Source organism: Balaenoptera borealis (assembly GCF_965194805.1).
Source record: "Balaenoptera borealis genome assembly, chromosome: 1".
NCBI classification, from domain to species: domain Eukaryota; kingdom Metazoa; phylum Chordata; class Mammalia; order Artiodactyla; family Balaenopteridae; genus Balaenoptera; species Balaenoptera borealis.
In genome coordinates this window covers 154,435,042-154,452,548 of record NC_138860.1, presented here as the reverse complement: position 1 = coordinate 154,452,548, position 17,507 = coordinate 154,435,042, and positions in this window count along the sequence as shown.

Genomic DNA, 17,507 nt, shown 5'->3' with positions numbered 1-17,507 from the left:
TCATTTACTGATATAAAAACACTTTTAAATGTTCAAACAAAAAGCAAATATGCAAACAAGGGGCTATGAAATTTAACACAAATCACACTCAATCTGCCAGGAAAGTGAATCAGATCACAAAAGAAGAGATGCATGTCTTTAAACCAGTGTGATCACAGCAATTTTCCTGTATTATAGAAAGAGTAGTGTCTAATCTACTCCTGTTATTTATGTTTTTATTTTAAGCTAAATCAAGTGTTTCTGATATATGCTCCTTGCCTGTTGAGGGTGAATGAGTTAAAATATTTTTATGAAGGTCATTCATATTACATTTTGAAGGTCAATAATTTTGAAGATATAATTTTTTTAAAATTCACCCTAAATATCCCACAGTGAGGTATTTTTATTTATCTCTATTTTCATTCATCTCAGCTAGCAACATTAGAGAAGAGGAATCTGGTTGCAATGAATACTATGTGGTGGGGACTGGTCACACTGTTACTATGTGACTGGGGAATAACATGCATAGGAATACTTTCTTTGCTCCAGATCAGACCAGACTCTAGAAACTGAGCCCAGATTTGCTGTGAAACGTACTGCAGAGTGAGTTGCAAGTGACCCACCAAGAAAAACTGAGAAAAGATCTTCCCTAGAGGTGACTGAGACCCCATCCTTTTGAACCCCCAAATCTCATAGTCTTCAAATATAGGTCAGTCAAGACTCTAGAAATGCAGGGACAGGAGACTTCCCAGAAGGCACAAGGAAGAGGAAGGGATAGAAGAAGTGATGACCATCTATGAAGAGAGGACCATGTCCCTGAATCTTCCACTTACTTGAGCCTGGTGATCCCAAGTCAGCCCTTAGAGAACGAGCTCCAGCCTTGGTCACCTGGAGTTCCCACAGTGTGGAGTCTGATGGGGACCAGGCAAACTACCTACCGAAGTCCCTTCTCACTGTGGCCATTCCACTCCAGACACCTGATTCTGCCAACCTGATCCTTATGTTCCTTTCCAAGGGAAATTCCAAGGAGCCTGGCTCTTTCACTCTGTGGGTAGGAGTCTTTGTTCACCTTCAGTGATTGTATCTGACATCACTGTGTTATCATCGCAAGTACTAACATGACTTGCCTCACTCTGAAAGGAGGCAACACATGATCTGATTTATACATTCCCTGTAATTCGTGCTGAATAAAATGGCCATGATAAAGACATATATTCTGAATGCTGTACCTTCACCCAGAGAGGAAAGGAAGGGAGCTGTGGAAGCACAAATAAGCGGCACTAAATTCAGATTAGGCATTCGAGGAAGCTTCAGCAAGGTGATAATGGTTCTGAGAAGGTTCTTGAAACAAAAAGAATAGTTAGCCCTATGAAAAAAAGGAGCAGAGTAAGTTTTCCAGGCTGAGGGAGCAATAGCTGGAAAGACATATGAGAGAAGATGGTAAATTCAGAAAAACTGAAGTAGTTTACTGTGGCTGTAACAGGAGACATGATGTGAGAATGATAGAAAATGAACTGTAGAGAGAAACAAAGGTAAAATTATGACGTTTGTAATTTTAAGGAATATCTATAATATATACTTAAGTGTATATATATATATATATATATACACACATATATAAACTTAAATGTCATATGATATAGGAAACACATACATAAGTATAATACATACCTACATATATAAATATATACATGTATGCACAAATATATGGATATATTTATAAATTATTACACATATTTGGGTATATATGCTTATATACATATAAATATAGGTACTATGCATATGTATTAATATACACATGCATACATATCCTAATGATGTATATCTGTACAATACATGTATATGTGTAAGTGATGATATATGCATATATGATTATATCTATAGACTATGTCTATATATGCACAAATACATAGACTATATGGATATATGTTAACATAAAAACGTAAATGATACATACATATCATCATGGAAGAGTGCAATGAGAATTTAAACTAAAGCAGTAGCAGAGCAGATGATGCATAATTGGAAAGATTTGAGATCTATTTAGCATGTATTCAATAGAATTGATAGAATAAAGAAATTCAGGAAATTGAAGACTTTCAGGATGTCTCCCAGATTTCAGCATTCCACTGACCAGATGAATGGAGAGAATATTTTTTGAGGTATGGATGAGGGGAAGAAGAACAATTTTAACACATACGGGCAAAATGTGGTGGTTGGGATGATTGAGTTTGGTTTGGAACAGCTGGATTTTAATGTATTTTTGGAACCCTAAGGTTATGTTCAAGAAGCACTTGGTTGTTTGGCTCTAGAGCTCATGGTTTGTGTTTGTTCTCCTCTTTGAGAGCTTCAGTAAGGGGACTTACTGGCCTTTTCACTGTGACCTCCCCCAGTAAGGCTCCTAAGGGCCTTCTTCCTCTTCTGCAGGCCCCCAGGTCTAAGGCTGTCCCCCCTGCCCTGCAGTTGCCCCCATCCACATTCTGCATTGCCGTCACAACACTCAGCTCCCTTCCTCTTCAACGCACTCCAAACAAAACAACTGACCTCTTCCTTTTAAGCATTTTGTTGTCCTTTCTTTTAGAGAAACAGGAAGGTTAATGAAGTAACTTAGGTGGCGATACAAATAATTCTACAATATTAATAGATGCTTAGAGAACTGATCCCTGGCCTTTATAGCCCAATGCACTCCTAGAAGAGGCTCTGGGGTCCATGGTGGAACTCTGCCATTTCATCTATTGCTCATGGGCTGGGCAGAAGATCATTATACTTCCTTTTCCTGGTTCCTTCCTCTATGGTTATCCTCTATATGCAAAGCAGAAATGTCTACCTAGGTGATTAGAACCCGTGTTGGGACCTCTCAGAAATCAGTCTGAGAGCCTCATAGAACTAGATACTTGAATATGAAAGAGAGGCCTGAGAAAAACCCCAAGGAGAGCCACACCCACTCCTCCAGGACCACCTGCTCAGCGCTACTCTCCTGGTGACTGTGCTATAGGATGGGGCTCCAACCCTTAAATCTGACCACTCAATCCTGTGCCTGAATCTGGTGTCCTTCTCTTCTCCTGGTCCTTCTGGTGAAGCCCTGGTTGGGCCAGGGCCTGGGAGTATATCTGAGCTAGCTTCCCACACAGAGCCAAGCAGAATGGGTGTCAAGACACATGCAGAGAATCTGGAGAGAAATCATGAAGCATAAACTACGCCAAGGCCCCATTTTTTGTGATTAAAACACGTATGCAGAAAAAAATCTGGAGGCAGAATCCAAAAGTTTCTCTGTTGTTCAGGTGATGTAATTCCTGGAGTGAAATTAACCTTGATTAAAACATTTTTTAGCATTAATAGGATTATTTTTCTTCTGAAATGCTTCTGACCTGTAACTCTTTCCCTGCCTCACCAAAATATCAACCCCACACTTTCAATAGGCCTCTATATCAGGTTCCACCCATCCACCCAGCCTACACATTTGAACCATCTGGGGAGTATTTTAGAAGTACTTCGGAGTGGGGAACGCCATTGGTTTTATTAATTAATTAATTAATTAATTAATTAATTAATTATGATTTTCTTTATTTATTTGTAGTTGAGAATAAATTCATATAACATAAAATTTACCATGTAAAAGTATGCAATCCAATGGTTTTCAGTATATTCACAATGTTGTATTGTATAACCATCATCACTGTCTAATTCCAGAATTTTTTTTTTTTTTTTAATTTTATAGCTACTTTATTTATTTATTTATTTATTTTTGGCTGTGTTGGGTCTTCGTTTCTGTGCGAGGGCTTTCTCTAGTTGCGGCAAGTGGGGGCCACTCTTCATCGCGGTGCGCAGGCCTCTCACTATTGCGGCCTCTCTTGTTGCGGAGCACAGGCTCCAGACGCGCAAGCTCAGTAGTTGTGGCTCACGGGCCCAGCTGCTCCGTGGCATGTGGGATCCTCCCAGACCAGGGCTCGAACCCGTGTTCCCTGCATTAGCAGGCAGATTCTCAACCACTGCGCCACCAGGGAAGCCCTAATTCCAGAATATTTTTATCACAACAAAAAGAAACCCCATGCCTCACAATTGTCCCCTCCCTCAATGCCTTGGCAATCACTGATCTACTCTCTGTCTCTATGGATTTTCCTATTCTGGGCAGTTCATATGAGTGGAATCATATGATATGGGGCCTTTTGTGACTGGCTTCTTTCACTCAGCAAAACACTTTCAAGGTTCATCCATGTTGTAGCAGGTATTCCTTTTTATGGGTGAATAGTATTTTATTTATGGATATACCACTTTTTTCTTAACCAAAAAACACCAATTTATAGACTTTATTCAGTTTTCATCATTTTTTCATTTTCTTTAACTCTGCATCCCTCATTATAGTAAACTACTTTTCTAAAAACTGAGATATAATTGACATTTAATATTATATAAGTTTAAGGTATACGCTGTATTGATTGGATACATATTGCAATATGATTACCACCAGAGCATTAGCTAATACCTTTAACATGTCAAATAATTATCATTTCTTTTTTTGTGGTGAGAACAATTATGATATTCTCTTAGAAACTTTGAAGTTTATAACACAGTATTGTTGACCATAATCACTATGCAGAGCATTTGATCTTCTGAACTTACTTATCTACTGGTTGCAAGTTTGTACCCTTAAACAACATCTCCCCAATTCCTCCAACCCCCAGACCCTAGTAACCACCATTCTACTCTCCGTTTCTACAGGTTTGGCTTTTTAGATGTCACTGGTGTTTTTAAAGTTCCCCCAGAGGATTGCATTATGCAACCCAGGTTGAAAACTATGCCTCTAGAGCTAATGGAGATTTTTGACTTGCCCTTAAAATTTTTCAAGGCTGTGACAAAAAGAATTCTGAGAGGCAGGGTAATGGAGTTTTCTCAGTTGGAGGTATTAGAAATGAATTCCAAATTCTATTAGCTCTGATGTTCAGTGACAGTTTTTATTCTCTAGTACTGAGTGTGGAACTACTGTGTTAGGGAAAAACAAGCTTCATCTTGTAACTGAGAAGTGATTTCATATGTTATCTCCATCTATTGTATAACATAATGAGACCACTTGTTTTGACTATGTTTATAGAGTCAGAGTTTCAAAGTGGTTGATGGGAAAACTAATTCTGCTGTAACAAAGGAGGATGGTTTATATGATCTTAAAAATTTTCTTTGATTGGTCACATAGGTAATCACCATAAAAGAAAAAAAAATGAGGAATAAAACCTCATCAAAATTTAAAATTTTCTCACATCCAAATACAATGTGAAGGATTTCTGGCTTCTACTTGGGATTCATAAAGTTGGAACCCCAACAACAAGGAAAATCTGAAAATCAACAGAATCATAAAATTTTCTTGATCCCTGCTGAGTTTGTAGAGAAAAACGCAATGAAATTCGGAATGAACCTGAAATTTCCATGAATGGAAGAGACACAAGCAGTGACTCACCTGAGGCAGAGCACAGAAAAAAAGAGGAACCACAGTAGAAACTGGTGTGATAACTTGACTAAAATGGTAATGAATAAATAAAGGCCAAGTGAGGGCTTTCATGAGAGTACAGATCTCTAGGAGATGCAGACGCAAAAGGAGTTTGCACCCACCTGCAGGATTTTCACTGTGGACCCCAGTGTGTATTCATGAGAATGACTGGGGGCAGGTCAAGAGACTAGAGAAAGCCTTCCTGTGTGTGATACAAGCTGGGAGAGGGCAGCCGCCTACTCTGTGGGAAAGGCAGAGGCTCCACCCAAATCCTCCTTCCATATGAAACAATAGTGTTAAGATGCTGGCAGAAGGGTAGTAAACTCTATCATCCTCAGGGCACAGGTGCAGACCTGTTGTTAGATCAAAAGGCAACATAAAAGTTTCTCTGCCCCTGAAGGAGGAGCAAGAAACTTTACTGTTATTAGACTGTGGAGATAGCTCCCAATGGAGGAAACCAGGATGACTGAGAAAGCCCCTCACCTGAGACCCAGGCACACGGGACCTGCCTAAGTTTGAGCTAAACTAGGATAACAGAGAACACACTCCCAATGCCCTACACAAGGGTAGCAAGTACTGAGTGAGAAGTATTAGTATATTCCTACTAAGGGAGAGATCAGAGCACAGACCTTCTCTGATACACAGACTCACAAGGAAAGCCTACAGCTTGGGGTAGGACAAGAACATTGAGAAAAAGCCTCTAACAAACCAGTTCCCCACTCCCAAACACAAATACATGAAGATCAAGAATGACAAAGAAAAGCTAAGATGATATAATCTAATATATATATACATATATATAAACATCTATATACATATGTATATATCACATATAACATACATATATAGATATATGTGCACATCATCATATATCATCTACAATATATATGTATCTGATATATATATATATATATATATATATATTCTTGTACATGCCTTTTGGAGAACGAGATCACTAATATCTGTCAGATACCTAGAAATGGATTACTGACTCATATGGTATACATACGTTCAATTTGAATAGATATTACCAAATAGTTTTTTCAAATTGTAGCAATTTACACAAACAATCCTACTAGCAAAATCCTATAATTTACAACAACATGGATGAACCTGAGGGCACTATACTAAGTGAAATAAATCAGATACAGAAAGACAAAAACAGTATTATCTCACTTCTATGTGGAAACTAAAAAAATCAAACTCATAAAAGTAGAGGGTAGAATGGTCATTGCCAGGGGCCACCAGTGTGGGGGAAGTGGAGCCATGTTGGTTAAAGGGTACAAAGGTTCAGAAATGCAGGATAAATAAGTTCTGGAACTCTAATGTACAGCATGCTGAGTATAGTTAATGATACTGTATTGTACATTTGACCTTTGCTAAGAGAGTTGATCTTAAGTGCTCTCAACACACACACACACACAATTGTAACTATATGAGGTAATGGATATGTTAATTAGCTTAATTGTGGTAATAACTTCACAAGTAGACATATATCAAAACATCATGTTGTACACATTAAATATACACAACTTGTTAAATATACCTCAGTAAAGCTGGACTCAATCAATCGAGATTATGGAAATGGAATATCCTTTCAATCTAAATGGACTTCAATGGGAGAATGTATAAACAAATTGTGGTACATCCATACAATGCAATTCTACTCAGCATTAAAAAGGAATGTACTCTATTTACAATAGCCAGGGCATGGAAACAACCTAAGTGTCCATCAACAGATGAATGGATAAAGAAGATGTGGCACATATATACAATGGAATATTACTCAGCCATAAAAAGAAACGAAATTGAGTTATTTGTAGTGAGGTGGATGGACCTAGAGTCTGTCATACAGAGTGAAGTAAGTCAGAAAGAGAAAAACAAATACCGTATGCTAACACATATATATGGAATCTAAGGAAAAAAAAGGTCATGAAGAACCTAGGGGCAAGATGGGAATAAAGACACAGTCCTTCAAATTTACACTGCTTGGGCTTTATGAGATTCTGAAACCTGTAAATGTAAATATTTCTCTTACTTTTAGTTTATTTTAGAATTTTAAAAAATCTGCCCTATTTTCTCTCTTCTACTTCTAGTATTCCAATTGCATGCCTGTTAGACCATATTGTCATACAGATTCCTGATACTATGTTCATTTTTATTCAGTCTTTTTTCTCTGTGTTTTTCTGATTGGATAGTTTCTGTTTATCTATCTTTAATTTCACTGATGCTTTCCTCTCTTACCTTTATCTCACCGTTAAATAGAAACCCACTTAGGAAAGTGCAGTTAACCATATGTCCCCTTAATCACTACCCTAATTTCCCCAATTATTAATATCTTGCATTAGTGTGGTACATTTATTACAATTGATAAACTAAAATTGATATTTTATTATTAACTAAAAACCATAGTTTACATTAGAGTTCCCTCTTTGTGTTACACGTTCCTGACAAATGTGTAATGACATGTATCCTACATTACAATATCATACAGGATAGTTTTACTGCACTAAAAATTCCCTTTCCTCCGTCCATTTATCCTTCATCCTCTCCCCCTGATCCCCTCACAGCAACCGATATTCCTACTGTCTCCATAGATGTGCTGTTTCCAGAATATCATATAGTTGGAAACATGCAGTATATAGTCTTTTTGTTTGGCTTCTTTCACTTAGCAATATGCATTTAATATTCCTCCATGTCTTTTTGTGACTTGGTAGCTCATTTCTTTTTATCACTGAGTACTATTCCATTGTATGGATGTCCACAGTTTGTTTATCCATTCACCTATTTTTTTTTTGGCCGCACCACACGGCATGTGGGATCTTAGTCCCACGACCAGGGTTCGAACCCGTGCCCCCTGCATTGGAAGTGTGACATTTTAACCGCAGGGAAGTCCCTATCCATTTACCTATTGAAGGACGTCTTAGTTGCTTTCAAGTTTTAGCAATTTTGAATGAAGCTTCTATAAAAATTCATGTCAGGTTTTTGTGTGGACATAGGTTTTCAACTCATCTGGGCAAATGCCAAGGAGTGTGACTGCTGTATCATATGGTAAGAGTATGTTTATTTTTGTAAGAAACCACCAAACTGTCCAAAGTGGCTGTACCTTTTTGCAATTCCACCGGCAGTACATGAGAATTCCTTTTGTTCCCCATGCTCAGCACAATTGGTGTTGTTAGTGTTTTGGATATTAGACCCTCTTAATAGTGTATAGTGTTACCTCGTTGTCATTTTAATTTACAATTCCCTCATAATTTATGATGCTCAGTATCTTTTCATATGCTTATTTGTCATCTGTATAGCTTTTTTTGGAGAGGTGTCTGTTCACCACTTTTGCCTAATATTAAAGTTGTGTTGTTTGTTTTCTTATTGTTGAATTTTAAGAGTTCTTTGTATATTTTTTAGGGGAGGGATGGAGGGGGAGGTTGGGGTTAGCAGATATAAGCTATTATATATAGAATGGATAAACAACAAGGTCCTACTGTGTAGCACAGAGAACTATATTTAATAGCTTATGATAAACCATAGTGGAAAAGAATATTTTAAAAAAGAATATATATATTGTATAGCTGAATCATTTTGCTGTACAGTGGAAGTTAACATATATTGTAAATCAACTATACTTCAATTTTTAAAAAAAAAGTAATAAAAAAGAGTTCTTTCTATATTTTGGATACCAGTCCTTTAACAGATTTGTGTTTCGCAAAGATTTTCTCTCAGTTTTATGGTTTGTCTTTCAATTATCTTAGCCCTACTGCTTTTTGTATCATTGTTGACAAGAATTTTAATTCCACATATAATTTTAAATTCAAAATCATTACATTTTCATCTTTTGATTCAATATTAATATATATTTGCTCATCTATTTGTCTTTTCTGGTGGTCTTTATTCCTTCCTACACATTCATGTCTCCATGTGGGATACTTTTTGTTCTAGTTGGAGAATGTCCTTTATGTAGATTTTCAACACATTCCTGCTATTGACAGAGGCTACTCTCTGTTTTGTATAAAACATCATTATTTAATATTCATTATTGAAATACATTTTGCTTGATTAGAATAGGTTTAGAATAGAAGTTTGGCAGTTTTCTTTTCAATACCATAAATATATCATTCCACTGCCAGCTAACTCCCTTTATGTAAAAATTTAGCTTTTATTCTTTTTAGTGCTCCTTTAAAAGTAGTGCATCTTTTAATTTGGATAATTTTAAGATTTTCCTTTTATCATTGTTTTTGGGAAGCTTGACTGTCATTTGTCTAAATGCTGTTTTCTCTTAATTATAAAACATTATTGCTTTGAAATAAGCACTGTTTGCTTGAGATTAACTGATTCTGAAAAATTATTAGTTTATATCTCACAATAATTTTGGAAAATTATAGATCATTAGCTTTATGTATATTCCTTATTCCTCATTATATTTCTCTTCTCCTAGTGGGATTTCAATTACATCAATGTTATGCCTTTTGAGTGTGTCTCACATGTCTCTCTCACTATTTGTAGTTTCAGTTTTCCATTGATACATTAACAAACTTCCCCAAAACTTAGTGACTTAAAAGAATAATTTATTATTGTTTTTTGTGATTCGGTGTGTTGGCTGGACTCAGCTGGCACTTCTTGTATGGGGTCTCTCATGTGTTGCTTTCCTTATCTTTACTTATAATTGTGGTAAAAATATCCCCAAAACCCATGAATTCTACCATCTTAAATTTTTACGTGTCTGGTACAGTATTGTTAACAATAAGCACAATGATGTAGGGCAGATCTCTAGAACTTTTCCATCTTGTACAACTGAAACTTCATACCCATTGAACGGTAACTTCCCATCTACCTTCTCCTGGCTCCTAGCAACCAGCATTCCACTTTCTGCTTCTGTGAGTTTGAATACTTCACATGAGTACTACTTAGATAAGTCTTACATAAGTGGAATCATGCACTATTTGTCGTTCTGTGACTGGCTTACTTCACTTAGCATAATATCCTCAAGATTTATCCATATCGTCAAATAAGACAGGATTTCATTTTTTAAGCCTGAATAATATTCCATTGTATGTATATACCATACTTTCATTATTCATTCATCCACCAATGGACATTTAGGTTGCTTCCACCTCTTGGCTGTTGTGACTAATGCTGCAATGAATAAGGGAGTGCAAATATCTCTTTGAGATACTGATTTCAATTCTTTGGAACTTGATACTGTTTCCACAGTGGCTGCACCATTTTACATTCTAACAGTGCATAAGGGTTCCAATTTCTCCACATTCTAGCTAACACTTGTTTGCTTTTGGTTTTTGTTTTATATACTGGTCATCCTAATAGGTTTGAAGTGATATCTCACTGTGGTTTTGATTTGCATTTCCTTGGTGATTACTGATGCTGAACACCTTTTCATATACCTGTTGGCCAACTTAAGGTCTTTTTTTGAAAAATGTCTATTCAGGTCCTTTGCCCAATTTTTTAACCAGGCTTCTCCTTTTTCCTTTCTTTTTAGTTATTGAGCTTTATGTGTTTCTTATATATTTTGAATATGAACCCCATATCAGATATGTGGTTTGCAAATTTCTTTTCTCCCATTCAATAGGTTGCCTTTTCACTCTGTTGATTGTTTCCTTTGCTGTTTAGAAGTCTTTTGGTTTGTGTAGCTCCACATCTATTTTTGCTTTTGTTTCCTGTGTTTTTGGTATCATATCCAAGAAATAATTGACAGGACCAAAGTCATGAAGACTTCCCACTATGTTTTCGTCTAGGAGTTTCACAATTTCAGGTCTTAAGGGTATGCCTTCAATCCATTTTGAATTGATTTTTGCATAGGATTTCAGATAAGGGACCAATTTTATTCTTTTGCATTTGTATATCAGTTTTTCCAAAACCATTTGTAAATAGACTATCCTTTCTCTGTTGTGTGTTCTTGGCACCTTTGTCAAAGATTACTTGACCATATATGTATGAGTATATTTCTGGGCTCTATATTTTGTTATATTGGTCTACATACTTGCTTTTGCATCAGTACCATATAGTTTTGTTACTGTAGCTTTGAAATATGTTTTGAATCTAGGAATTGTGCTGTCTCCAGTTTTGTTTTTCTTCCTCAAGATTGATTTGGCTATTTGGAGCCATTGTGGTTCCATAACTAATTTTTGGTCTAATTTTTTTATTTCTGTAAAAACTTCCATTGAGACGTTGGCAGGGATTGCATTGAATCTGTATATTCTTGCAACATTTATTGAAGAATTTGTATCATTTGTTCTGTAATGTTTTTCATTTCTACATTTGGCCGCTTTCATCTCTGTCATTTTGTATAGTGTATTTATCTTGTTCTTTTATTCTTTTGTGTTCCTGTAAGGTGGAGGTTAGAATAGAGGTTTAATCAGATTCAGGTTTATTTTCTTCTTCTTCTTCTTTTTTTTTTTTTTTTTTTTTGCCAAGAACAGATTATAGGTTGTATTTTTTTCTTAACATGCAGAATAATATAATCTCTGGTTGTCTCTCTTTCTGTGATATTAGCAGCCATTGATGTTCAGTGACTAGGTTATTAATATATTTTCAAATTACCTTATTTAAATAGCCATTATTTTGCAACAATAATATAATTATTTATTTATTTTTAAATTAATATTTCATTGATTAAATTGTTTTTCATATTTCTTATGTATTAGGTACTCATCTAATTTTTAAAGATATTCTCAATTCCATTTGGGGAAATTTTTTTCTAAAATAACTTTCATAAAGTCTACAGAAATGGTGCATTCTGTAAGTCCTTGACTATTTTTTATTCTTACTTATGAGAAATTATTTAGAATGGGCAAAATTGTAGGCTCAAAACGCATTTTGCCCTCAGAATTCCATATACAATATTATTGTTTCTTCTAACATCTAGTGATGCACATAAGATTGTCAATATCCATTTAATATTATGCTCATTGAAAGAAATTATACCAGGACAACAATGAGAATTACTCATAGCTTTGTGAATTGCAATCTGATTACAGGAAATTTTGAGGGGAAGATCATATATCTAAGGATTTTTTGGCCCTCATTTATATCAGAAACAAAGTTTTGGCAACAAAATCAGAAGCATCTCTGCCTTAATACTTATTACTTGGGATTCTTTGCCTGAGCAAAAGTGGAGAAATGGTGAAATTTGTTCAAGGAAGCAGGGTGAACAGAGTTAAATAACGTCCAAGTAGGATCAAGTCTTAGTAATTTTCAGGGAATGGAATAATATATGAACAGGTTAAATTGATCTATGTGGAAAACAATGTCACAAAATGTGCTTGGAGAGACGTGCATTGTGTTCTTCTTTTTGGGTGCTGGAGATAGAGATGTCAACAGAAAATTTGCCCTACATATTGCAGGAGGAGGGTGATAAGTCTGAGAATCACAGCTACGATTCTGTGTGTTACTAGACGAAAGAAAGGGCAGAAGAAGTTTGAGTCACTCTTTGATTGCAGACTTGAATTGCTACAACTTAACCTTAGTTATTAAGTAACCTTAGTATATTAACGTATAACTTGACAAAACATAGTTTGGGACTTTGTCTTTTCTCTGGAAACAGGATGAACCTTGGGCTAATAACCAGGCAGCAAGTGGGGCTTTGCAGGGAATGGAAAATAAATATGTGCTGGAAAAATGACAGCCTCAGAGTCATGACCCTCCCTGCCCACTTGCCTCTTAGTGTCATGACTAAAACAATGATTAGTAGAGTGAAAAATGCCTTCGGACAAGCTATCATCTCTGCCATATCCCACATCCAGTCATTGTACAAGGGAAATAAAGGATCTGAAATAGAGACTGAGGAAACTGCAAAAATTAGGAAATTAGTTGAGTCGTAAATTAGGGGGAGAGAATATTAGAGAAATAACATTTAATATTACTAGTACTGAGAATTTATTCTTTAGAAGTCATTCTACCACTTAAAATGGACTAATTCAATTAATTCTTACAACTATATAAAATAGATTCTTTAATATCCTTTTGTTATCATCTTCTTTATTATCAACTTTGAGTTGAGTCTATAATGAGATGAAACCTTTGGGGACCTTGGGATGAGTAGAATGGCTTTTGTGTTTGGGAGGAATGTGAATCTTTGGTGGCCAAACAGACTGTTGTAGACAAAATGGGCCCCTAAAGATATATGTGTCCCAATGCCTGGAACCTGTGTATGTGTTACATTACATGGAAAAAGAGACTTTGCAGAGATAATTAAGGTTATGAACCTTAAAATAGGGAGATTATCCAGGATTATTTAGGTGAATCAATCTAGTCATATGAGTCCTTAAATCAGAGACTTTCCATGGCTGAAGTCAGAGAGATGTGGCAGAAGGAAAAGTCAGAGAGATTCTATTGATGAAATGGACTTGACCCACCACTGCTGGAAAAGCCACATGGAAAGCATGTGAAGAAATCCAGGCAGGCTGTATTCCTCCAGCTGACAGTCAAGCATAGGCAAATCACATATCTGATAAAAGATGTGTATCAAGAATATATAAAGAACACTTACAATTCAACAGTTAAAAGATAAATAACCCAATTTAAAAATTGGCAAAGGCTTTAGATAGACATTTATCCAAAGAAAGTATGCAAATAGCTAATAAGTGCAAGAAATTCTGTTCAACATCTTTGCTTATTAGAGAAATGAAAATCAAAAACCCTACTGAGCAATGCTTGAGCTCACCAAATGAATGTACACACCAGGATGGCTATAATGAAAAAGACAGACAGTAATAAGTGTCGGTGAGAATATGTAGAAATTGGAACCCTCATACATTGGTGGTGAGTATTTAAAATTTAAAATTTAAAATAAAAATCTGGAAAATATTTTGGCAGTTCTAAAAAAAATGTGAAACATAGAATTAATGTGATCCAGCAATTGCATTCCTAGGTATATAGCTAAGAGAAATGAAAACATATATCCACTCAAAATATTATACTCAAATACTCATAGTGGAATTATTAATAGTGGCTAAAATTGGAAACAAACCAAGGAACATTAACTGATGAATGAATGAACAAAATGTTCTATATTCATATGATGGAATATTATTCAGCAATAGAAAGGAATGAAGAACTGATGCATATTACAACATGAATGGACCTTTAAAACTTTATGCTAAGTGAAAGAAGTCAGTCAAAAAAGAGTAAATATTGTTTGATTCCACTTATAAGAAATGTTCAGGAAGAGCAAATTAAAACCGAGATGAGATACCACTAAACACACTAAGCTAAAATTAGACTGATGGAACCCCGAATTAGAAAACATGAGGAATAAGTGTTCTCTTATCCATTGCAGGTGATGTGTAAATTAGTACATACAGTTTAGCAGTTTCTTATAAAATTAAACATACACCTAATTAGGAATAAATTCCTAAGTATTTATTCAAATGAAATATAGGCCTGTGCATGTTGTGGTTCAAGGCTATCTAGAATGAGGAAGGGAAGAGAGGGAACAGAGAAAGCTCTGCTAGTGACCACCCTAATTCACTAAAATTCTATTCTGTGATTTGACAGCAATGCCTCAGGTAAAATAAAGCACTTCTTTGCCTCATTTAGATGGCAATTATCCTATATATACATATCCCTTAGAAACCTCTAAATAATAAACTGCTGTGCGGAAATCATGCTTTTGAATATTACTATATTACTTTATCAATTTCATCTCTAAATGATGACCATATTTCATAATTGGTCCAAGGAAGGATTTCAACATTTCATAAGCTTCCTGAAATTGCATGCAAATTTAAGAGGTATATGTGAGTACTGCAACTGGATTTATGCTCAACATTATATTTTCAGTGTAGACTCTAAGCCCCAAATTGATAAGAAACATTGACCTAGAGTCATGAATGCACACCAGTAGTGGCCACAGTAAAGTAAATTAGTGACTGGACCCAATCATATTTTCTGAAGCCAGAATGTTTCTTTCTCCTTAGAGCAGAAGGAGCTATGTCCTTAAAGTGCAATTGAAAACGCTGGTAGCAGTCAAAGCAGCTTCAGTCCTTGACACCCACAACAATCTTAGTGTTAGAATTTGGTCCTCTGAGATGTCACCTAAACCACTGATCTTCCTGGTTATGAGAAAAAAATTATACAGCTCTGGCTAAACAACACCTAGGAAACAGATTTCCAGGGAAAGGAGAGCTGCTAAGCTCTTAGTAGTAGTCACCGCTACTAACCCCATTTACCTATGCTCCGGAACTTCAGATATATAATGAGAATTCCAGAAAAGACTACGAAACACAGTAATTGAACGATGCTTGAGCTCAAAAAACAAATGCAATCATATAGGAACACTAGAACAGGGAGAGTTAGGGTTAATAAATGAGTTATGCAGGAATGTGGGGTATCACTGACCTAAGAACCATTATCAGAAAAAGTATAGTCATCACCCCATGCCCACTCAACCTAGGTAGGGCTAGGATGTGAGTTTACTTTGTGGGTAGTGGCAGACCCTAATAAGATTGGACTTAAGGACCTAGCAGGACTAAGAGGAGTTTCTTTTCCTAATTTTGATCACCTAATCTAGCACCAAATTAATCTGGCCGGGGGGAAACTGGACAGCTGCCCTAGGGATCTTCATTAGATTTTTGGGGGGTTCTGAAGGTTGTGGGATTAGACAGATGTAGCAGTGGTGACACTGAGTTGACCAAAAGAAAAAAACCCTCACTTTAAACCCCTCAGCTTCAATTTCCCTGTCAAAGGGCTTATTTCTACAAGTTTAACAGAGATCATTAAAATGTTTTACCATATATTACTAAAATATTTATCCGTTTATTCTTTAATTTATATCAACTTCCTGAAGAAAATGACCAGAAATAATGAGATACTTTTCAAAGAAACTCAACTGGAGTAAAATTATGATCTCAAGTCTTTAGAAGACTTTCTTGGGGAAGACAGAGGAGAGCTACTCATTGATATAATTGGTAGAAATCATGTATCAATAGATTTTATTTCCAAAATGAAGAAAATTCCCATGATAACTATGGAATAGGCTTGTCTCATGAGTTAATAACCTCCTCAGTCATTAAGGTGTGAAAGCAGAAACCTGAAACCAATTACTGCAAATAAGCATAATGATTAGAGCATGAGAATTGGAGCCAGAGACATCTGCTTTCCAATATTGGCTCTACCACTTATGAGCTATGTGACCCATGACATTTTCATCTATAAAATGGTGACAATAATAGCACTGCCTTTTAGGATTAAATTAGGTAAATTCTGTAAAGTGATTATTACAATGCCTAGCATAAAGTAGGCACTCAATAAATGTGGTACAGTGTTTTACGGACTAAGTAGGGAAGTGGGCACAATAGATTATATCTTCTCCTTTGACTCACCTCCTTTAAATTGTCTGTTCAGGCTCTAGATTCACGTCCACCATCTAGCAGTTTATCAACTATATATAATCTATTTTGCTTGAAGATAAGTTGGGAAAAAGGTTGTTCTTAAAAATGTCTATGGAATCTAAAAAAAAAAAAAAAAAAAAGGTTCTGAAGAACCTAGGGCCAGGAAAGGAATAAAGACGCAGATGTAGAGAATGGACTTGAGGACACGGGGAGGGGGAAGGGTAAGCTGGGACGAAGTGAGAGAGTGGCATGGACATATATACACTACCAAATGTAAAATAGATAGCTAGTGGGAAACAGCCACATGGCACAGGGAGATCAGCTCGGTGCTTTGTGTCCACCTAGAGGGGTGGGATAGGGAGGGTGGGAGGGAGATGCAAGAGGGAGGAGAAATGGGGATAAATGTATATGTATAGCTGATTCACTTTGTTATACAGCAGAAACTAACACACCATTGTAAAGCAATTATACTCCAATAAAGATGTTAAAAAAAAAGTCTGATGTCCTTTTACCTGATGGGTCACTATCACTCAGTGATATAGTCATTCAGAAGTGTGATAACCATGAAACCAGACAGAAGAGTCTGGTTGTAAAGGACTTGTTGGTTTATAAACCTATCTCTTTTTCATGTTGATGTTGTTCAAGCCCTTGAAGGGAGGTGGTATCTTGAAAGCTAATGGGAATCTACGTAAGCAAGAAGACTGTGA